The sequence below is a fragment of the Lutra lutra genome, chromosome 9 (assembly GCF_902655055.1).
Source record: "Lutra lutra chromosome 9, mLutLut1.2, whole genome shotgun sequence".
In the NCBI taxonomy this organism is placed as follows: Eukaryota; Metazoa; Chordata; class Mammalia; order Carnivora; family Mustelidae; genus Lutra; species Lutra lutra.
Window position 1 is genome coordinate 100054357 of NC_062286.1, and position 24885 is coordinate 100079241.

The window sequence follows — 24885 nt, forward strand, 5'->3', positions numbered from 1 at the left end:
AAAAATTATATGCCAGCAAACTGGGCAATCTGGAAGAAATGAATGAATTCCTAGAAACAAATGAACTAGCAAAACTGAAGCAGGAAGAAATAGAAAACCTGAACAAACCAACAACCCCCAAAGAAAGTGAATCAGTGATCAAAAATCTCCCAAAATACAAAAGTCCAAGCCGATAGCTTCCCAGGGGAGTTCTACAAAACATTTAAAGGAGAGTTAACACGTATTCTCAAACTGTTCTAAAAAAAAAACTGGAATGGAAGGAAGACTCCCAACCTCTCAAGGCCAGCATTACCTTAATTCCAAAACCAGACAACGACCCCCTCTAAAAAAGGGAATTACAAGGCAGTATGCCTGATGAACATGGATGCAAAAATTCTCAACAGCAACAAAAAAATTCTCAACAAGATACTAGCAAGTCAAATGCAAATAGGATGTTAAAAGAATCATTCACCGCAATCAAGTGGGATTTATTCCTGGGTTGGAGCATGGCACAATATTCACAAATCAATCAATGTGATACACCATATTAATAAAAAAAAGATAAAAACCATATGATCCTCTCAATAGATGCAGAAAAAGCACTTGACAAAGTACAGCATCCATTCATGATAAAAACCCTTAACAAGGTAGGGGCAGAGGGAATATACCTCAACATCATAAAGGCCATAGAGGAAAGACCCACAATTAATATCTTCAATGGGAGAAAACTGAGAGCTTTTCCTCTACGGTCAGGATCAACACAGGGATGTCCACTCTCACCATTGCTTTTTAATATTACTAGAAGCCCTAGCCTCAGTGATTAGACAACAAAAAGAAACAAAAGCATTCAGATCAGAAAGAAAGAAGTCAAATTTTCCCTATTTGCAGACAACATGATATTCTATGTAGAAAACCCAAAAGACTCCACCAAAAAATTGCTAGAACTGATGCATGAATTCAGTAAAGTTGCAGGATACAAAATTAATGTACAGAAATCTGTTGTATTTTTATACATCAATAATGAAGCAATAGAAAGAGAAATCAAAGAAGTGATCCAATTTATAATTACACCAAAAACCATAAGATACCTAGGAATAAACATAAGCAAAGAGGTAAAAAGATCTGTATTTTGAAAACTATAAAACGTTTATGAAAGAAACTAAAGATGACACACACAAAAATGGAAAACATTCCATGTTCTTGGATTGGAAGAGCAAATATTGTTAAAATGTCTATGCTACCCAAAGCCACCTACTCATTCAATGCAATCCCTATCAAAATACCATCAACTTTTTTTCACAGAACTGGAACAAATAATCCTAAAATTTGTATAGAACCAGAAAAGACCCTGAATAGACAAATGAATGTTGAAAAGGAAAACCAGAACTGGTGGCATCAAAGTACTGACTTCAAGCTCTATTACAAAGCTGTAATCATCAAGACAGTATGGTACTGGCAGAAAAACAGACACACAGACCAATAGAACAGAGTAGAGAACTCAGAAATGGACCCTCAAGTCTTTGGTGAACTAATCTTCAACAAAGCAGGAAAGAATGTCCAATGGAAAAAAGTCTCTTCAATAAAGGGTGTTGGCAAGATTAGACAGCAACATACAAAAGAAAGAAACTGGACCATTTCCTCACACCATACACAAAAATAGATTCAAAATGGATGGAAGAGCTAAATGTGAAACAGGAATCCATCAAAATCCTTGAGAAGAACACAGGCAGCAACCTTTATGATCTCAGCTATAGCAACTTCTTATTAGATATGTCTCCTGAGGCAAGGGAAACGAAAGCAAAAATCAACTAAGACTTCATCAAGATAAAAAGCTTCTGAACAGCAAATGAAGCAATCAATAAAGCTAAAAGGCAATCTTCAAAATGGGAGAAGACATTGCAACCATTTATCATTGCAAATGACATATCAGATAAAGGGTTAGTATCCAAAATCTATAAAGAACTTATTAAACTCAACACCCAAAGAAAAAATAATCCAATCAAGAAATGGGCAGAAGACATGAATAAACATTTTTCCAGAGAAGACATCCAGATGGCCAACAGACACATGAAGAGATGCTCAACATCACTAATCATCAGGGAAATGCAAGTCAAAACAATGATGAGATTCCACCTTACACCTGTCAGAACGGCTAAAAAACACAGAAAACAACAGATGTTGGCAAGGATGCGGAGAAAGGGGAACACTCTTGCGCTGTTTGTGGGAATGCAAACTGGTGCAGCTGCTCTGGAAAACAGTATGGATGTTCCTCAGAAAGTTAAAAATAGAGCTACCCTATGACCCAGCAACTGCGCTACTAGCTATTTACCCAATGGATACAAAGATAGAGATTCAAAGGGATACAGGTACCCTGATGTTTATAGCAGCATTATCAACAAGCCAAATTATGGAAAGAGCCCAAATGTCCAACAGCTGATGAGTGGATAAAGAAGATGCATAATATATACACAATGGAATTACTCAGCCACAAAAAAGAATGAAGTCTTGCCTTTTGCAGTGACATGATTGGAACTAGAAAGAATTATACTAAGTGAAAAAAGTCAGAGAGAGACATACACCATATGATTTCACTCATATGTGGAATTTAAGAAATAAAACAGAGGAACATGGCAGGGGAGAGAGAAAGACAAATCATAAACAACAGACTCTTAACTATAGAGAACAAACTGAGGGTTGCTGGAGGGAAGTAGGACAGGGAGATGGGTTAAATGGGTGACAGTATTAAGGAGGGCACTTGTGATGAGAACCAGGGGTCATATGTAAGTGAATGAATCACTATATTCTACTCCTGAAACTAATATTACACTATATGTTAACTAAATGGAATGTAAATAAAAACTCAAAACTACAAAAAAAATTTAAAAATCATAAAATGAGATTACACTGTACATACTGCTCAGTAAACTGCTTTTTCATATACTATATCATATATATCTTTCTAAACCAACAAACACACTTTTATAACATATTCTCAATAATTGCAGACTATCACATTGTGTATGAATATGCCAGAATTAATTTGCCTAATCCATTTTGTGCTACTTTTTAATTATTTCCTGTATTTATAAAACATTTCCTTGGAACTAAATCTTTGAAAAGATCTTATAATTTTCTTAGGATAAGTTTGTGGACAAATAAAGGCGAGGAAACAAACTGCTTTGTTTTATTTCTTAAGCTGTTAAAGCTTTTGGTATTCATTGCCTCACTGAGTTCCAAAAATGAATATACCATTTTTATTACAAATGATAGCAATGTCTGATGGGCCTGCATTCCCACTAACACTGTGTATTATTCAAATATATGTCTGAAATGTCTGCCTCTGTTAAATGTTGTTAATTCTTAAGTATATTTTCTACATATTATTTATTGCAATTGTGAGTGAGCTCATTTTTCATTAGATTTTTATAACATTATTACTGGTACAGAGGAGAATTATAGATTGTTCCCCCTATATTTGATATCCAGCCATATATGTGAACTCTCTTACAATGGTTTTCTGGTTGCTTATTTTAAGTTTTTCAAATGGAATATAGTATGATTTGTAACTGATGATAATATCATTTATAAGTCTTCCTTTCTAAAATTCATTGTTGTAATCTGTTGTACTACCCTGGCTAATGCAGTGTAAAACAACATTGAGTTACAGAAGGGACCATGGCAATCTTTTCTTGTTTCTGACTTTAATGAGAATGTCTCTAAAGTTTCTCCATGAAATGTGATTTTTCTTCTTAATTGAAGATCAATGTTTAGTAAATTAGCAATCTTTCGGTAGTTTTCAGTAACAGGAAAGTAAACTCCAACTGGCCTATGAAACAAATGAGAAGTCCCACAGCCAGTTCAGGAGAGGCTTGTTCCAATTGATCATCTCTCTTCTCCATCTTAGTTCTAAGACACACTTCCCCTCCCTGTCCCAGGATGGCTACCAGAGGCCTCTCAGAGCTGCATGTGTTCCTGTTCACATTGAACAGAAAGGGAACATCCCTCCAGGTAGCTGCTTTCCCAGGAGCTAGAGGAATTATCTTTATGTCATATCAGCCCAGTGTACAGTCACGTACTCATTCCTAAACAAGTCCCTAGAGTCCAAGAAGACAGGGTATGTTAATTGGTTTAAGCTGATTAAAAAATAGTCATGGAGTGACCCCAAACAGCAAGTGTCCCCTGTAATCATCTTTATCAAATTAAGCATCCATTCTTCTCATCCTAGTTCAAAGAGTTTTATCAGAAAGAGATACTGACTTCATCAAGTGCCTGTTGAGCATCTATTTTCTTTCTCATGTCTTTCTTAAGATACTTAAAATTGTCTCTACACTCCAAGATTCTTAGAAGTGATTCTTCCTAGAATTTCTTGTAATGCTTTGTAGAGTTTTTTTACAGAGGAGGTTCAGTGAATATCTCAAAAGTTTCAAAAAGACAGTCTAGGCAAGCTATAGTCTCCTGGGAGCCTCCTGACCACTGGGGGCCTCTTGACCATTGGGGGCCTCCAACAGCCCCAAAGCTCTCATTGAGACAATAGGCCATCATGTTAGCTTTAAAAAGGTTAAAGTTTTCCCAGCCTGTGACAACAAAAACGTCATGAAAAGGTCCTGAGTCCGATCTACTCTTTCAACCTGATTTCCAACCTGGTTTCCAACCAAGCTGAGCTTACAGTTTCCTGTACAATATCCTGTGGAAATTCTGGCAACTTCCACAACTGTATCGTGGCTACGGCTCTTCACACCTCCTCAAATACCCCTACCTATATCACTACATGTCCTGATTATTAATGAACTTGTCTTCCTTTTAAACTCACTTAGGATAGGCTTTCTGTATCTGATTTGCATTTGTGTCAAACTTAGCATAAAACTTGTATTTGACAGTAGTATATACTGAAAATTCTTTTTACTCAGAAACATTTTGAAATATCACCTTTCTGGCCATGAATTTCTAGGTCACTGGCTGGGCCTCAGCAAAACATTCCATACATGAGGGTTAAAATGATTGAGCTTTATTTTAATCTGGATGTCTCCAGATGGCTCTCTACTCAGCTCTCCTTCACCCCATTGGGAAATTCTCATAAATGGTGCCTTCTGTTGATTTGCAGTCTTAATAGGGTCACTGTAAATTTCATCTACCAACAAAAAAAAAATCTGAAATTAAAAGCTGAGTTTGCTAGTAGGCATTGCAAGTGGGGACACTCAGCTTTTGCCAAATCACTGAAGGTTTTGCAAACAAATTATCCAGTGAGAACTGAGAGAAGCATGCGTATCACTGGCAGGACTATGTGAAAGCTGCTTAGACTGCTAACTAATGTCTTCAAGTGAAGACGCTCTGTATGTCCATTACTCAGGTCCCAGTGTTGAGCTGTTTAGCAATATTTTCCTAGCTTGGGAACTTGGGCCTTTTCTCAGAGGCAAATACTGAGTGAATCTGAGTCCTCCTGGGAGATAGAAGCCTATGTTCATTCCACAGTTGTCCAACATGTAAGTGTTATTTCAGATAACTACCATGAGTAAAGGAGAGAGTGCACTGGGGCAAATAGATGACAGAGGAAGTGAATATCTGGCCCTAATAAACAACTGTGCTTATGCTTCTTTCTTATTTCTAGAAATCAGCTCAAATTTGCTTGCCTTCATGAAGCCAAAGATAGGTGGGAAATTATACAATTATTGGATAAATTATGGACTGTCCACCTGAACATCCCAGAGAGTGAAATAAGATCATCATGGTCCCGATATTTTTCAATTTAACCACTTAAAGTTGTTTTAGCACCACCCTAACCCACAGTACTGGTGCCCTGTCTCTGGCTCCTTTGGTCCATACTTAACACAATGTGTTGCCTCCAAAGCCTTTTCAGAGCCACTCAAACATGTACAGTCAATAGACTTATGGAAGTCAGAGCTGCACTAGATCTCAGAGAGCCTCATTCTACAGATGAGAACCCAGGTGAGTCTTCAGACAGACCACGTAATTCAAAGTTTACATACTTTGTTGGTACCTAGCGCAGCATCATAACTCTGGCCTCTCCATATCAAGGGTAGCATCCTTCCCATGGGAACTCAGAACTGTTAAGTTTGCAAGGATCCTATCAGTCACTATCAATATTTGATCAATCACATCAGAACCACTGACTTTTCTACTGATCTCCAACGAGCCCAATGTGGATTCCTTGGAAAAGTATCTGTGTGATTTTGCCAATTATCCATGAAGCCACATTTGCTGACAGAGACATTAAGCCATTCATTGGAGGAACTAATGTATCGTTTTATATTCATAGCTATCCCTGGGACTATATGTGGTACTATTTCCACAATATTAATTCTTCTAAACTTCTGAGAACATAAAACAGATTAAAGTTAAAGTTCTCCCCACTGGGTCTCTATAAAAACAAAATTTGATAAACCTTCTAAAAACCCAATTCAATTGAAATTGGAAGAAAAAGATGTGAGGGTTTTAAACAACTATTTCCTATTTTTACAGGCATAAAATGAGAAACTTTGGTTTGTATGGGACCTTGTTGAGATCTAGACAGAGGCTGGCTCTATAATAAACATGATCCCAAATGTTAGGGTACTGTTTCTATTGGATTTGTGTTTTGAATTCATTAGCAGTGTGGTTTTGTCCCCCTTGAAAGAGAAGGTATTTCCTGGGGCCAATCACCCAAGGAAGAAAACTGGGGAGAGAGAGGATCTACCCATTGTCTCCTGCTTTTAATCTCTTAACTTTAAGGAGGCATCCAGATGTGTGGGACTCAGTTATAGGGGTGAAGATGGTACCTACCATTTAGAGATACAAAGACATCTTTAAGAATCTCATGAAATTTGTGGATTCTATTCCCAGAAAAATGCACAGGCACACTAACATTTGATTGCAATTTCAAAGTATTGATGGACCTTGCTGAAATTCTTCTGTGGACTTCTTAACATCCACCCAGGGTTTGATACCTCAGGAAGCTGAGGCCTAAGAGGAATACATCCCCTGAAGAGCATCCCAAGAATCAAATAAAACAAAACAAGAAAACTCTGTACTTTATAGCCAGATTATCTTATTTGTGGTTAATTTCAGCATATATTTCCATTCTGCAATCCAGAAAACTTTAGGGAAGTTCTATTGAGAGTCGTACTTTTCCAATTATATTATTAAGGAGAAGAGCTGTGTGTCTACTCAGGCCAGAACATGAGTAATAAATCTTCGAGAAGAAGGTCACATTTGAAAGGACAAGATCTGAACTATGTGATCTAACTACCCCACAAATGAAGGATATTCTCCTTGGATAATCTGTGTTAAATTTTACTATTTAGGAAGGGGCACGTGTTTTACAGTTGACTATGAAACTTCATGATAGTGGTGAGGATATTTCCACAGTACAATCATCAGAGGTTGCAAAGCCATCCTTGTAATTTGGTCTTACTTTCCTAAATGACCTGCCTGTCATGCAGGGAGATTTGTCTTTGTTTCTGAATCAGAAGCTAATGTTATGCTAGACAAAGACAAATACTGAATAGTATCACTTATATGTGGGATACAAAAGAAAAAAAAAGTTGAACTGATTAAAATACAGAGTAAAATGATGGTTTCCAGAAGCTGGGAAGTGGGAGGAAATGGGAAGATGTTGGTCAAAGAGTACAAAACTTCAGTAAGGAGATGCATATACTCTGAAAATTTAACTGACAGCATTGTGACCACAGTAATAATAATGTGTACTAGAAATTGGCTAAGAGAGTAGATTTTAAGTGTTCTCACCACAAAAAAAAAGATAACTACATGAAGTGACAAGTGTGTTAATTTGATTGTGGTAATCATTTCACAATGTATATATGTATCAAGTCATCACATTATATACTTTCAATATATATAGTTTTATTTGTCAATTATCTTCAAGAAAGCTGGGATAAGAAGTTGATATCATCAAGAAAGCCTCCCCACCTCAGAAAATTCACTCTTCAACTTGATCTAGCTTCTGGGTAACAGCATACTGAGTTAGTTATCCTCATCTCTTGGATCTGAGGGGTGGAACAGAGTCACCTGAAAAGCTTCTACTCAGGTAGGAAGTATCTCCCTGCAGCTTGTTGTCAGGGTAAATCAACAGTATGCTGAATTTTAGAAAAAAAAACAACTGAAAGTTAGAGACACAGAGTGAAATAGCACAGATGACAAGCATTCTGTGGACACTCCCACTAGGAGGGATGGGGAAGTGGTAAGATTTGGAACTTGTTGGCGCCAGAAAGGTCTAGACTTGGGTTTAAAGTCACAGCTCTAATATTTGACAAGGATCCTGAAAAAGCAGAACTGGTTTCCAGGACATGGACGGTGCAAGGGTACAAGTCAGGTCACCATGCAGGGACTCCATGACAGGAGACATGGCAGGACCTACCATAAGAATTTATGTACACAGAGGCTCTGAGCTCCAAACAAGGACAGTGCCTTTACCCAGAATTGGTCAGACAGACACAAGGGAAATTTGAGAACAAGCCCAGAAAGGTAAGGGGAACTGGTGAACTCCTCATGGGGACAGAGGAGGAGAAATGCAAAGCGAAGAACCAGGAGCCACATGATGAGAGAGACAAGGAAATCTTGTCTTATCAGTGAAAGTAAATCAGCACAAGTTTTGGTGGAACCCCAAAACCAATTCCATGTATAACATCCTCCTTAACAAATACCCCTGGTCCCAGAAAAGTTCAAGACCACAATACTTAATACCAGCTTTACTTGATATATCAACCAATATCAGACATTAGTTACAAAAGATCAGAGGGCAACAAAGTGTGTTCAACTGAAGACCTCTTTCAAGTGTGGATATTGCTGAGATTCCTAGGATCAGCAAACACCATTTAGGTCACTAAGTCTGCCCTCCAAGTAAAGCCCAGATTTTGAGTTTTAAAGGAATTTCTAATAAGAGAAATCTGTGATTGACTCATCTTCCCCACTAGGAAAGATGCAAGGTGAGTATCTGTACGGTCTCCGTTGTCAAGGATTCTGAAAGGCCTCATGAAATACTGACACTCAGAACAAATAATATCCCTATTTTTATATGTGACACAAATGGATAGTACACATCAGACTTTATTGGCTTCTGCTCAGAAGTCACCCCATATGTGACTTGGATTTCTAGAGGCCTTTGGGGGAAACCAGCAAGAACAGGTGAGGTAGACAAGATGATCCTGGAAATGCTTTGTCCCATATGCACACTCCACTTCTAATGATGGAAATCCCACCTAAGGTTGTTTCATTCACTATTCTCTGAGCAAACTCCTCTAAAGGACATTCAGTCTCCATTCACATGAAACTTACTCCTTGAGCCTTCACAGAGATTATCAAGTCCTAAAGGAAACCTAGTCTGTTTGCATCCTCAGCAAAACTGTCTTCTCTAAATTGACCTGATTCTTCATGGAGGTTAATCTCCAACAGGCAGCAGCTATAATTGGATCCATGTTAATACTTCCTTTTCCCCTTAATCTTGTTTGTGAAAGATATGCTTGCCATTATGGAAAACATTTGATTGTGCTTTCTGACCTGTGCCTGAAGGTGGAAATTCAATATGAGAACCACTTACTTCTCAGTTCCTTTGAAGATCTGCTCAGCAGATGAAGCCTTGGTGAGTGGTGGGCTCCAGTCTTTACATATTTGGAATTGAATTTCACCTAGTGCTGGTGGCACCAATGGCTACATAAGCATTTATAAGAAAAAGCAAATGAAATTGTAAATAAGTGAGACAAATGGAGTTGAGATAGGGAACGTCTGTTTGAGAAGAATTTGCAATTTGGAGAGTTTTAAACTTAAGTTGGTGTTTTACTTTATTTTTTCTAATCTTGCTCCATGTAGAAATTTTTTTTTCCATGTAAAAACTTTTAAAAGGACTATAGAAAAGCGGGTGCTGGCGGTGAAAAGCACATCAAAAGCACATTTTGAACCCAGTGGAGATAAAACTATATAGCAGTCACCATCTTGTGAATATTTATGTAGTAAGCAATTTCCTATACCATTAAAAGTATAACTTAAACATTATTCTTGGGGAATCCCATAATTTTCTACTGCAGGAATGTTCCATGATTTACTTAATCATTACTTTAATGACAGTTGTTTACATTTTCAACCTCTCACTTTTGTAAATAACCCTGCAGCAGCCATCTTTGAATCTTTAAATCTGGGCTGTGCTTATATCTTGAGGAAAGATAAATTCTTCTTAGGAGGAAACATATAGGGCCAGAGGAAATGGATTTTGTTCAGGCCGTGACGCATGTCATGAAACAGCTAAGCTACTTGCTTTGGAAATAAATGGATAAAGCAAGCAGCATAAATACCTTGAATCTAATAGGCTTACTTAGCTGTTTGTTATGCAAGCAGAAAGACAGAATCCTACTACCCATCCCATGAGGGTGAGTCAACTGGACATAAAATTACTCAGCAGAAACTATAATTATACTTTCCTCTATTTTCCAAGTTTTATACAGAAAATTTATAATCAGTAAAATGGTTGTGGTTTTTTAGAGTTACACAATAAGGCTGGTGCCCACTGCTTCTCAAGCAATAGTAGGAGAAGCACCATTGCACACCACTTTACAGTGTACATTTTATGCAGTTTATAAAGCTCTGTCCAGAGCATTTCCTTAAATGATCCTCTGCACAGTGCTTAAGCTAGGCAACTCAGGTATTATTATCCCACTGTACAGATGAAAAGACTGTGCTTTCCCCAATTTAAGTACCTTATTGAAAAGAAGAAAAGAAAGCCTTGTGGGCTTTATTTTCAGCTCCTTTTACTTAATCTTTCTCTTGCTCTTGTATATATGAAGTTTATATGCTGCTATGGAAACAGAGTCTGGGTAGCCACCAGTATAGCACAAAGCTGAAGACAGAAAGAACAAGTGCATCTCTGTTTAATGTCCCACTTGAATGATGCCTGGTGAGGGACTCACCATGCTCCTGATATTTCTTTCTTTGAGCTTAATTAACATGTGGGTGAATTGCTTTGTATAACATGTTGTTTCTCCATCAGAGAGAAGCAATTGTTGGTGTAGGGCAATGGTTGCCAGTGCTTAGATATAAGACAACCCGGGGCAGGGGCAATGACTTATGATTGCCCATTATCCATAAGGACCACAGAATGATGATGTAAAATGTCTATCATCTCAGATAATTTCTCCAAAGGAAACACCATAATACTTAAAATGTGTATAGCTCTTTCAACTTCTTCAGTGATAAAGCAACTTCTTACATTTTGGTCCACGCAGCTATCTGGTGATGTTGCCATTATTATTATCCTCATCCACAGAGAGGAAGTTGAGGCACTATGTGTCAGAAACCAGCTAGATACTCCCTGAGTAGTCAAGAAGACCATCTTTCCCACACTTCTTTGCAGTTAGGACAAGACCATATGTTTGGGTCTTGGCCAGTGATTGTGGACAGAAGTGATAGAACTCACTGAAGGCCAAGCCATACAATTTCCTATATGATCCTCTGTATTCTCTTTCTTTACTGATAGACCATTTAAATGAATAAGATACAGTAAAGGATTCCAAGGAGGGTCTGCAAGGTGGAAGAGCCACCATATGGAAGAAAACTGGATCCCCCAAGTCATGATGTAGAGGAGAGCCTCCTGCTCCTCCTTGAACTGTCATATGAGTGAAAACTATACACTGATGATATGAAGTTGTAAGATGTGAAATTTGTTTGCTTTTGCTACACTGCCTAACCTAGCATAACTCATACAAAATGACTGACTCAAGGTCATCCACAAATGTCAAATCAGGTTACAGCAACCTCCTAAAACTCCTGCTGTGTCACCCTTAAATAGGATCAGGAAATGCTATGTCCAGTGTTTTTGCAGATCCTCTCTGCTTTGTGCTGGAGTGGCCTGAGGCTGGAGGCTGGAATCATCTGATACTCACTCCCACACATTTCTGGAAGGTGATGCTAGATGTTGGCTCAGAGTAGGCCTAGGACTGTTGGCCGGAAAACCTAAACATGGCTTTTCCATGTGGTCTCTCTTGGTGATTGGGCTCCATGTGTGAGCATCCCAAAGGACCAGGTGGAAGTTGTACCACTTTTAATGATCTAGCCTTAAGAATGACATAGTGTCACTCCCAGCATAGTCACAAGCCCAACCAAATTCCAAATCCACATCTCAGTGGGCAGTGCATCAGGGAAAACCTAGTGTTACCGCCATCTTAGAAAACACAATGGCATATGTGGCCAAACAAAATACATGGTGATAAGGAAAAACCTGACACAAAGTGCTTTCCCCTTTTTTAACAAGGAAAAAAAAGTGTGTGTGTGTGTGTAGAAACTATCTGTAAATATTCACAAGAAACAGTCGACAATAATTTCCCCCAAGGAATAAGACTAGAAATCCAGGATGGAAGAGCTTGCTTTTCTTTTTTTTTCTTTTTTTTTTAATTTCTTTTCAGCGTAACAGTATTCATTGTTTTTGCACCACACCCAGTGCTCCATGCAATCCGTGCCCTCTCCAATACCCACCACCTGATTCCCCCAACCTCCCACCCCCTGCCCCCTCAAAACCCTCAGATTATTTTCCAGGGTCCATAGTCTCTCATGGTTCACCTCCCCTTGCTTTTCATTGCATACCTTTTCACTGTTTGAACTATTTACCATGTGCTTGTGTTATTTTCATAATACTAAATAGAACTTTAAAGGGATGAATGGGTATATTTGGAGTTGATTATACACATTTTCCTTTTTTCTGTTGAAATCATTAGACTCTTTTGGAGGCTAACCAAATGATGCAAATGAGGAAAAAGAATTTTTTTTTAAATTTTCAATCAAGATGTCAATTTTCATTCTGTATTCACTAGATGACAATTTGGCAAAATCAGAATCACATCTGTACATGTAAGAAGTTCTCTTTTCTCTATCAGTGGGAACCATGCTGGCTGTACATTCCAGTCACCTAGAAAGCTTTATAAAAAAGATTCCAGGGCTCTACTTCTGACCCACTCAGTCACAGCCTCGGAGGTGGGCACCCAGAAATCTAGCTGAAAGATCTTCCAGGTGATTCTGATTCCATCAACCCAGCCCTGGGAGCTTGAACTTGGCTTTGGAAAGAAAACAACTGGTGGCCCTGCCGATAGGTAGGGATCCACCTGGATGCCAGCCTGGTTATTCTAAATGTGGGCCACCCAAGCTTGTTAGGAATACAGATTCTCAGATCCCATCCCAAAGCTACCAAATTAGAATCAACATTTTAGAACAATCCCCAGGTGATTCCTGGGCATGTTAAAATTTGTGAAGCACTGTTCAAAAGGATATAATCCCAAGTATATGGAACAAAACAGAAAAAAGCCCCAACTTCATGAAGCTTATTTCACTCGAGGGAGATAAACAGTAAATAAAAATAGTAGTTAAGTATACAGTTGGCCCTTGAACAACACAGGTTTGATCTACATGGGCCCAGTTATATGTGGATTTTTTCCCAATAAATAGCATACAGTACTGTAAATGTATTTTCCCCTCCTGATTTTTTAAGACATCCATTTATTTTATTGAGATATAATTGTCATATATCAGTTCATTATTTTTAGATAATAAACATAATGACTTAATATTTGTCCTTACGGTTTTCTTAATAACATTTTCTTTTCTCTAGTTGACTTTAAGAGTACAGTATACAGTACATATACAAAATATGTGTTAATCAATTATTTACATGATTGGTAAATCTTCTGGTCAATAGGTTATTAGTAAAGTTTTGAGGGAGTCAAAACTTATGGGCAGATTTTCAACTGCATAGCAGGTTGGCACCACTAACCTCCATGTTGTTCAACAGGGATTGTGAGATAGACAGGGGTGCCTGTGTGGCTCAGTGGGTTAAAGCCTCTGCCTTTGGCTCAGGTCATGGTCCCGGGGTCCTGGGATCCAGCCCCACATCAGGCCTTCTGCTCAGCAGGAAGCCTGCTTCCCTTCCCCTCTCTCTGCCTGCCTCTCTGCCTGACTGTGATCTCTCTCTGTCAAATAAATAAATAAAATCTTTTTTAAAATTGTGAGATAGATAATTTATTTTAGTATGTAAAATAGGTAGTTTTGAAAATAACCAGTGAACTGTTTGCCTTAAATTTAAAATGGCATATTTGATGTTGGTAGGTGTCAGGGAAGAGGAAGGGGAGTGTAGGGGATCCATTTGCATCATTAAGAGCAGAAAAGACCTCACTGAAATGACTGAAGGAGGTGGGGGAAGGAGAATTCCCAGCAGAGGGAACAGCCAGTGTAAAGACTCTTCCAGGCAAAGGAAGCCAGTGAAGGGGGCAGAGAAGTAAGTAGGGCATCATAAGGACTGTCTTTTACTCAGAATGGGATGGGGAGCCTGGGTAGGCTTTGAGGAGCAGTGACATGATCAAGCTTATAGTGTCAAAGGATCCCTCTAGCTGCTGATTTGAAAGTATACTGTGGGGAAAGCTGTAGAAACAGGGAGCCCAGTCACAAAGCTATTGCAATAATCCAGGGGAGAGATGGTGGCCCAGAGCAGAGGGCAGCAGAAGGGGCTGTGAGTACAGGTCAAATGCCCACATCCAGCTCTAAACTGGCCATTCTGACAGTCCCCACCTCCAGGAGTTAGAGACAAAGCTGGCATTGTCCATGATGCTTCAAAAGTGTTGTGTGGGCCGCAGGGGGGGAAACTATGCAAAGCCATAGTGTTGCAGGTAAGCTAAAGTTGTGTCTCTTTGCCCATGTTCGCATCAGAGCCTACTGCTTATGAAGGCACTGTCTGACTGTGTCATTTGCAAAGATTAATGTGACATGTTGTTTCTCTGTTCTATATAAAGCTCTGTAAATGGTCACCAACCAGGGAAAATTAGAGGCCCTGCAAAGCATGAAAGTCATAAAAAAACACAGCCTAGTTTCCAGCAAGGTTTGGAAGAAGACCCTGGGTGATTCACAGGCAATCTTTCTTTTCACTCATTCACAAGCTACATGATTACAGTCAATCTTTATCACCAACAATAATTAAGTAGTTCAGTTCTGGTGGGCAACAGGGCTGGAGGAGAGGGTACATGGAAGAAGAGAAAGGAGGAAACGTCTCCATTAAGCTCTTCCTACCATCACATGGATCATCTCACTGTCCACACTAACATTAAAAAGCCATTTCCCTCAGGTTCACCCTGGTTCAGACTCAATATTCTGACCACCATGGCACATCCTGGTAATCATTAGTCTGCTCTTTCTGAGAACCCTGAGATTGGTGCAATGAGGCCACAGGAAGAACTCTTCCAGAGAGACCACAGGAACAAACAGATGCCAAAGAGCCAGCCACCATTTTCAAGGGATGGGGAGGCACATACATTTGCCACAGTGAATGGGGGAGGGGGGGACTGCCCAAGACAAGGGGAAAGCACAGATCTCATTTCACAACAACCTTAATTTTATAGATTCATAGGTGCTTACAAATGGGCCGATCCCACTCATTCAGTTTACCCACTGATAAAGAAAGTAAAGCCTTGGGCAAGTTGAGTGACTTATTCAGGGTTATACAACAGATTGGTACCTGAAGAGCGAATTAAACACAGAGCCGCTTGCCTCACAGCACAAAGTTGATCTTGTGCCTTAACAATCAGGGCTAGCTTCATTAGGTGCTAATTAGGAGCTCCCTACTCGATTATCTGTCAAAATCAGTGCTTCCCTGGGGAACCGTAACTGCTAATCCCAATACCTAATGTTATGGCCTCACTTTTTATCAAGAGGTATTTTGAGAAAATTGTATGTAATATCCAGGTTCCCATCCTTTTTCTCTGACACAGCCTTCCCCTCTTCCCTTAGGCAAGCAGAGTTTGTCTTCTGTTCAGCTTACTTTACCTTCAAGGCCAGTGACTTTCTCAGATTCTACTCTCATTGTTCTTTCATTTCTCTGTTTTCCCATTCTGCTGGGGAGGGCTCATGTGGCAACAGATGGAAGGAAGGGGTAGGGTCTTTCCTAAATAAATATTTCATTTGTGCCCCTAGCACTGACAAAGGCTCTCCTTGACCAAACTCCAGTCAGGTTCCTCTGAGCCCTCTTCTCAATTAGGCTTTGACACTGGCCGCGCTCCCTACCTGCATGGCCCGATTCTTAGCAAGAATCATGATATGGGATCACTCTGGCCTGTCCTCAGTAAGAATCCCCCCACCCTTGAGTTCTCCTCTAGGATATTTTCTGCCCACTGACCCCTTGAATTCTGCTCATTGGCGATAAACCACCACCTGTTCTTGCTATATTCGGAGTTGAGCCCAGTCCCTGTCTGCCATGGCAACAGCCTCGTCACCCATCACAACAGTCCTGAGTAGTCTTCTTTACCCATTTAAAAAAACTGTCAGAATAACTTTTTTCTTTAACAGCATATGTATGAGGGGGTGGTAGGAAGTAAATACACTAAAATGTGAATAATGATTATCTCTGAGTGGTACTTGACTTTATACTTTTTGGAACCTTTAAAATTTTGTTGTACATCAGTACAACAAATTGCTTCTTATGTTAAAAAAAATGAGATGGAAGCATTATCATGTAGAGCTTGAGAAAATCAATGACTGTAGCTATCAAATATTTTTAAGTTTATTTTTAGCTTTTTAAAACAAATGCTATTTTTTTTAAATGGAGTAAGAAATGCCCAGCCTGCATTCACCTTGCTCCAAGTATACAGGCTTCCTTGCTATTTCTCAGACATGCTAAACCCACTCCCAGCTCGAGGTCTTTGCCCTTGCTGTTCCCCAGGACACCTGCATGACTCCTTCCCTCACTTCCTAGGCTCTCTCAGATCTCATCTCAGTGAGGCCCACCCCAACCACCGTATTTAATTTTGAAACCTGTTCCCCACTCTCACCCCCCCACCAAGTACTTCTGATTCTCCTGATAGAGTTCAGGACACACTACCCCAGAATAAGTCACCTTTGATCTTGAATATGTTAAGCTAAAGGAGTTTGAGAAAACAGTAGAAGCAAGAAGGTCATTCTGACCTTCTCCCCATCCTTCTCACCTGGAACATGAGAGGTACTCTCCCTATACCTGGAGAAAAGAACATTCTTACCTCCAAAGAAAAAGTGATGGCAATAAGCATCTGAATTTAGCAATAAGATTCCCCTGGTTTACTATGCTTAGCTCCTTTTCCTTAACCTCCTTTTCCATATTCCTCCATGACTGTCCACTCTTCCTCAAACCTTGCATAAAAATAAACAGATCTATTTCTTCAGGTTTTCATTTCCTAATGAAGGTTCCCATGTCACATAAAACTTATTTTAAGTAAATGTGTATGCTTTTCTTCTGCTAGTCCTCCTGTCAGATTAATCTTCAGACCCAGCCAGGGACCCTAAGAGGGTCGCAGAAAATGTTTCCTTCTTGTACTCCCTTATATTTATTATCTTCTGAAATACTAGGGAATTCACATATTCCTGATATTAATTGTTTACTGTCTGTCTACACCCATGAGAATATAAGTTCCACCAGGGCAGGGAATTTTGCCTGGTTTGCTCACTGATTTATCATAAGCATCTCTGAGCTTCACATACAGTAAGCACTTTATGAACATTTGGTAGATGAATGAATAGTGCTATCATGATTGTGCATCTGTGTGTTTGCAAATGTCTCTCTAGAAAATATACCTACATGTGAAATTGTTGGGTTAAATGCCCATGCATTGAAAATTTCTGTAGACAGTTAACCAAACTGTACTCAAAATATGCAACCAATTTATGCTTCCAACATCAATGCATTGGAGTCTTTTCTTCCCCACCCTGGATATTAACTGATGAAAATTCTTATGTTGTTTTATTATGGATTTCCCATACATATGCGGGTGAGATTGAGTGTAAGAGTCTTATATTAATTGGCCATTCATATCTCCTCTTCTTTCAACTTCTAGTATTTTTTTATTTTTTTATTTTTTTTAATTTCTTTTCAGTGTTCCAGAATTCATTGTTTATGCACTACACCCAGTGCTCCATGCAATACATGCCCTCCACAATACCCATGACCAGGCTCACCTAACCTCCCATCCCCTTCCCCTCCAAAACCCTCAGTTAGTTCCTCAGAGTCCACAGTCTCTAATGGTTCATCTCCCCCTCCAATTTCCCCCAGCTCCCTTCTCCTCTCCATCTCACCATGTTCTCCATGTTATTCCTTATGCTCCACAAATATGTGAAACCATATAATAATTGACTCTCTCTGCTTGACTTATTTCACTCAGCATAATCTCTTCCAGTCCTATCCATGTTGAAACAAAAGTTGGGTATTCATCCTTTCTGATGGAGGCATAATACTCCATAGTATATATGGACCACATCTTCTTTATCCATTCATCCATTGAAGGGCATCTTGGTTCTTTCCACAGTTTGGCCACTGTGGCCATTGCTACTATGAACATTGGGGTACAGATGACTCTTCTTTTCACTACATCTGTATCTTTGGGATAAATACCCAGTAGTGCAATTGCAGGGTCAAAGGGAAGCTCTATTTTTAATTTCTTAAGGAATCTCCACACTGTTTTTCAAAGTGACCACACCAACTTGCATTCCCACAAACAATGTAAGAGGGTTCCTTTTCTCCACATCTCCTCCAACACTTGTTGTTTACTGTCTTGTTAATTTTGGCCATTCTAACTGGTGTCAGGTGGTGTCTCAGTGTGGTTTTGAATCTCCCTGAAGGTTAATGATGATGAACATTTTTTCATGTGTCTGTTAGCCATTTGTATGTCTTCTTTGGAGAAGTGTCTGTTCATGTCTTCTGCCCATTTTTTGACATGACTATCTATCTGTTTTATGTGTGTTGAGTTTAAGGAGTTCTTTATAGATCTTGGATATCAGCCTTTTGTCTGTACTGTCATTTGCGAATATCTTCTCCCATTCTGTGGGTTGCCTCTTTGTTTAGTTGACTGTTTCCTTTGCTGTGCAGAAGTTTTGATCTTGATGAAGTCCCAAAAGTTCATATTTGTTTTTGTTTTTTTTGCCTTTGGAGACATATCTTGAAAGAAGTTGCTGTGGCCGATGTCAAAGAGGTTACTGCCTACGTTCTCCTCTAGGATTCTGATGGATTCCTGCCTCACATTGAGGTCTTTTATCCATTTCAAGTTTATCTTCGTGTACAGTGTAAGAGAATGGTCGGGTTTCATTCTACACATAGCTGTCCACTTTTCCCAGCACCATTTATTGAAGAGACTGTCTTTTTTCCACTGTATATTTTTTCCTGCTTTGTTGAAGATTAATTGACCATAAAGTTGAGGGTCCATATCTGGGCTCTGTACTCTGTTCCACTGGTCTATGTGTCTGTTTTTATGCCAGTACCATGCTGTCTTGGTGATCACAGCTTTGTGGTAAAGCTTGAAATCAGGCATCATGATGCCCCCAGTTTTGTTTTTCTTTTTCAACATTTCCTTAGCAATTTGGGGTCTCTTCTGGTTCCATACAAATTTTAAGATTGTTTGCTCCAGCTCTTTGAAAAATGCTAATAGAATTTTGATTGGAATGGCTTTAAAAGTATACATTGCTCTAGGCAGTATAGACATTTTAACAATGTTTATTCTTCCGATCCATGAGCATGGAATGGTCTTCCATCTTTTTGTGTCTTCTTCAATTTCTTTCATGAATGTTCTGTAGTTCCTTGAGTACAGATCCCTTACCTCTTTGGTTAGGTTTATTCCCAGGTATCTTAAGATTCTTCATGCTATAGTAAATGGAATCGATTCTCTAATTTCTCTTTCTGTATTTTCATTATGAGTGTATAAGAAAGCAACTGATTTCTGTACATTGACTTTGTATCCTGCCACATTACTGAATTGCTATATGAGTTCTAGTAGTTTGGGGTTTGGGGATTTCCATATAAATTATGGACTAGATTACTAGTCTTTTTGGGTTTTCCATATAAAGTATCATGTCATCTGTGAAGAGAGAGTTTGACTTCTTCATTGCCAGTTTGAATATCTTTTATTTCTTTGTTGTCTGGTTGCTGTTGCTAGCCCCACCAAAAAGGAAAATTTCAGACCAATATCACTGATGAATATGGATGCTAAGATTCTCAACAAGATCCTAGCAAATAGGATCCAACATACATTAAAAAGATTGTCCACCATGACCAGGTGGGATTTATCCCTGGGTTGCAAGCATGGTTCAACATTCACAAATCAATCAGTATGATAGAACAAATCAATAAGAAAAGAGAGAAGAACCACGTGGTCCTCTCAATTGATGCAGAAAAGGCATTTGACAAGAAGCAGCATCTGTTCCTGATTAAAACGCTTCAAAGTATAGGGAAAGAGGGAACATTCCTCAACTTCATAAAGTCTATGAAAAACCCTCAGCAAATATCCTCCTCAATGGGGAAAAGCTGACAGCCTTCCCTTTGAGATCAGGAACATGACAAGGATGCCCACTCTCACCACTCTGGTTCAACATAGTGTTAGAAGTCTTCTAGTATTTTTAACAGGTTAAAAAAATTGTATTATGTTCAGTTAGCCAACATATAGTACATCATTAGTTTTTGATGTAGTGTTCCATGATTCACTAGTTGCATATAACACCCAGTGCTGAAGAGAATATTATACTTTTTTTAAAAATATTATACTTTTTTAAGGAAAAACTGCCCAAGATTTGAGAAGGAGCAAGAGATCTCTGGGTATCCTCTTAGGGCAACCTGGACATGGCCAATGGAACCCTCCAAGGGTTATCTAATTCCATAGAGGTGTGTGCCTCTGGCTAACTTTCCATTGGCTAGGCTATTTTACATACCTGTAAGAGTAGCAGTAAAATTGAAGACAAGTAGTATCAATGTGAATGGTTCCTATTCATAACAATAGAAATGGATTTTGTCCCAGAGAGAATATAACTTTCTGTAACTCAAATTCTGATTTGAACCTGTTTTAACAACTGACTGATTCTTTTAAGAATTAATTAGTTAAAAAAAAAAGAATTAACAAGTTAAATAAAACTTTTGGCATGTGTTCATTTCATATTTGTATAAGAGTCATGTTTCTAACTTCTTGAAAATTATACCTTAGTGGACTTTCCCTAGTGAGCATAAGGAATTCAGTTGCACTTGGGGCTGGGAACTCCAGGAAGGGATTTCAGAATTATCTGCATCAGGGGTACCAAGAATTAATATTCACATTCCAATATTCAAAATATGGTTGGAGTTCACAGCAAGATAATGGGTTCTAAACCCAGGCTGTGGGCAGAGAGAAAGAGATTTTCTCAATTCCTTTATCTCTCTCCTTAAACTTATCAAGAGCCTGGAGGACTTAAGGAAAGAGGGTGCAGACCTGGAAGAGATCAAAGGAGAGGCCAGTAACTTACCAAGAGGCACTTGTTCTAGTTAGCTGCTCTGTGTTGAAGGAGTGGAGATGTGTGTATAAATTTGGGGGAAAGCAAAAGGTGGGAGAACTTCAACCCCCCTTCCTTTCCAGGTTGTGGAAGGAGATGGTCTCACACTTAACCCCAGTCCTAGCAGGGGTGGACACAACAAACTCAACCCACTGTGCAAGGTGGCAGAAGAAGTGCTAGGCAAAAGGAAGGGCTTGAGTTAAACCTTCCCAAGCAGTCTTTGGCTCCCATATGGCTGGGGTTGACAGATCTAGCAAATAAAAATAAATAAAATTAAATTAAAATGAAGTTAAATTTGAATTTCAGATAAACAATGAATACTTTTATAGTGTAACTATGCACCATACAATATTTGACACATGCGATATTTGGGACATACTTATACTATAAAACTATTTCTTATTCATCTGAAATTAAAATTTAACTGAATAGCCTATATTTTATCTGGCAAACCTCCATGTGGCACTGATGGAACCCAGAGTTTCTTGCACCCTCTTCAGGTGCCAAGGAATCTGGGTGGCCAGCTGGGGAGCATACCAAACTAGGAGAAGGACACTGGTGAGAGAAAGTAGTTCATTCATAGGTAAGAACTATAGGATGGGCCATGTGGCTTGGGGACATAGGTAGACCTCAAGGGGCCATAGTGAGGGCAGCTGTGGGGTCTGGTCAGCCAGAATGGGCCACAGGTATTGACCCAGCTGGGAGAAAGACCAGAACCCAAGACATTGAAGCAAACTTCAACTGTAGATGCCAAAGGAGATCAAAGACTTGGGCATGGGACAGGTGGCACCTGTACTGCCACAATCCACCAACTGAGGCAACATGAGGGAGGATCCAGAAGTCAACATATGAATCCTCTACTTGTTCTTTAAAAAAAAAAATTATTTACTTATTTGAGAGTGTGTGTGTAGGAGGAGGGGCAGAGGAAGAGGGAGAGAGAGAACCTCAATCAGACTCCCTGCTGAGCATGGGGCCTGACAACTCTGAGATTATGACCTTAGCTGAAATCAAGAGTCAGACTCTTAACTAACTGAGTCACCCAGGAACCCCATGAATCCTCTACTTGTTCTTATCATCACAATGCCACACAAGCCACAGATTTGCCCACACACTTAGATGTATCTTAGTGTGCAAGGAGGCAGGGATGGAAGTCAGAAAACCTAGGCATCTTATCCAAATGAGATGGGCATCTACCTAAAGAAACAGCTTAAGGTATTAGTTCACATTAAGTTTACTAGAGTGCACAAAATTATGGGATCCCAACAGAATAGATAAGATCAAGCATAGAGAAATAAAGTAAAATACGTTTTGTCTGCACTTCTAAGTGTATGCTAATTCTGTGATTCAGACACGTACATTTTTATATAGCACTGCTTCATCTTTTTACTGATTGCTTTTTGGAGTGCTTTATGTAGTCGGATATTAATCATTTAACTGCCATATGTTACAAATATTTGCTGATTATTACCTTATTGTAATTGAATGGGGTTTTTTTGTTCCCCCTGCATTGTATCTTGCTTAAGAAAATTTCTCTATTCCAAGATTATTAACAACTGCTCTTATATTATCTTCTAATACTTTTGTAGTTATAACTTGTGCATTTAACTTATTGTATATATGTAATATATATAATGATTTTTTTTCATTTTATTTTATTTTATTTCTTTTCAGTGTTCCAGAATTTATTGTTTATGAGCCACACCCAGTGCTCCATGCAATACGTGCCCTCCATAATACCCACCATATTTTATAGCAGATAAGGCAAGAATCTACAATACACTCCCTCTTATGCTTTTTTAAAAATTCTTTTGTGTCTTATGGATTAATTTAGTGAGAATTGACAAGTAGTATGGAACACAATATGGCTCTTCACTTAGATCTCTACTAGTGACATTTCATAAGAAGATTGGTAATTTTTTCAGGTAGATCTTACACATTTGTTGTCACATTTATTACTAAGTATTTTATAATTTTGTGCTTATGGAACCACAGTTGTATCACATATTCTAATTTATTATTGCTAGTGTTTTAAGAAATCTTTTGACTTTTTATGTGGAGCTTACCTCAGATCACTTTATAGAAATCTAACTAGTTCTAATAACTTGTCACTCAATTTTCTTGATTCTTCTCAATAATCATATAATCTCCAAATATCTCACTTTAACCCTTACTTCATTGACCTCTAGTATAACGTTTAAAAATTGTAGTGCCATGCTATCTTTGTCTTGTTTACAAATTTGATTGAAACACTACAGGTGTTTGGGAGATACTTCATATCGAGATGTTGTGTGTGTAGCTTGTCAATTCCTGACAGCAGCATCTACCAGGTACACTGTCCTCTTTCCCAATTACAGATACTCCCACCTGCCTGCTGCTGCTGACTGCTCTAACAATACCCTATCAATTACCTAGGTAGGAGACCCCAAGGGCCCCTCTTTCTCTGTCTGACAACCTCAAGCTCCAAGCTCTGCTGGAGCCCTCATGCAATATCCCTGGACTGCTCTCATCTTCTAAAGAATCTTCACTTGCATGTTTTTGAATTTGTGAACTTCACTTTCAATCTCATCTCATCTCCTTACTGGCTTTTATGCATTCCTCATAATTTCAGGTCCATCAAAAGCAATATGTGACATTTTACAGAGGCATAATGGATGTGTTTTATGTCTTTTCAGTAATTTCTAATCTAGTGCAGAAGGGGGTATGAGTTTGTTGTTGTGCTCATCCTGGTAACTTTTTTTTTTTTTAATTTAAATTCAATTAGCCAAGGTATAGTACATCTTTAATTTTTGATATAATGTTCCATGATTCATTAGTTGAATATAACACCTGGTACTCATCATATCACATACCCTCTTTAATGCCCATCACCCAGTTACCCCGAACCCCAACCACTTCCCTTTCTGAAACACTCAGTTTGTTTCCCAGAGTCAAGTCTCATATGGTTTGTCTCCCTCTCTGATTTCTTCCCATTCAGTTTTTCCTCCCTTCCCCTATTGTCCTCTGCACTATTCCTTATGTTCTACCCATGAGTGAAACCATGTGATAATCGTCTTTCTCTGATTGATTTATTTCACTTAACATTTTACCCTCCAGTTCCATCCATGTCGGTGTAAATGGTACATATAAATACTTTCTGATGGCTGAGTAATATTCCATTGTATATATGAGCCACATCTTCTTTATCCATTCATCTGTTGAAGGACATCTCAGCTCCTTCCACAGTTTGGCTATTGTGGACATTGCTGCTATGAATAATATGAACACTACTTCATTATCTTTGGGGTATTTTGATCCAATCTTCCTCCTCTATCATACAAGTCATTTCAACCCTTCATCAAGGTCTCCCACAACTCCAAGGGGAAACTCCTTTGTCTTCTTAGCAGGTTATCAAGAACTTCTGGTACTGGACACATCTCTGATTCTACTGGGGTCTCTGGGATTAAAAAGGCTGCCTAAGCCCCATTAACCCATCATGAAAGCTAACTGCCGGTGGACTGGTTACTTATGTCACTGCTAACTTTGTCCTCAAAGTCACCCTCTTTTTTTTTTTTTTTTTTTTTATTATTTTTTTTTTAATTTTTTTATTTTTTTTCAGCATAACAGTATTCATTATTTTTGCACCAC

General features: G+C 38.8%; 1 long non-coding RNA gene across 1 annotated transcript in view; it reads right to left on the reverse strand.

Annotated features, from left to right (window-relative positions):
- LOC125110063 (uncharacterized) overlaps positions 1-24885 on the reverse strand; it is a 47251-nt gene that overhangs the window by 12696 nt on the left and 9670 nt on the right. The window contains exons 2-3 of the long non-coding RNA XR_007130439.1: positions 16581-16584; positions 9530-9639 (exon numbers count right to left, since the gene is read on the reverse strand). This is a non-coding gene — a long non-coding RNA (uncharacterized LOC125110063). The remainder of the gene's footprint in view (positions 1-9529; positions 9640-16580; positions 16585-24885) is intronic.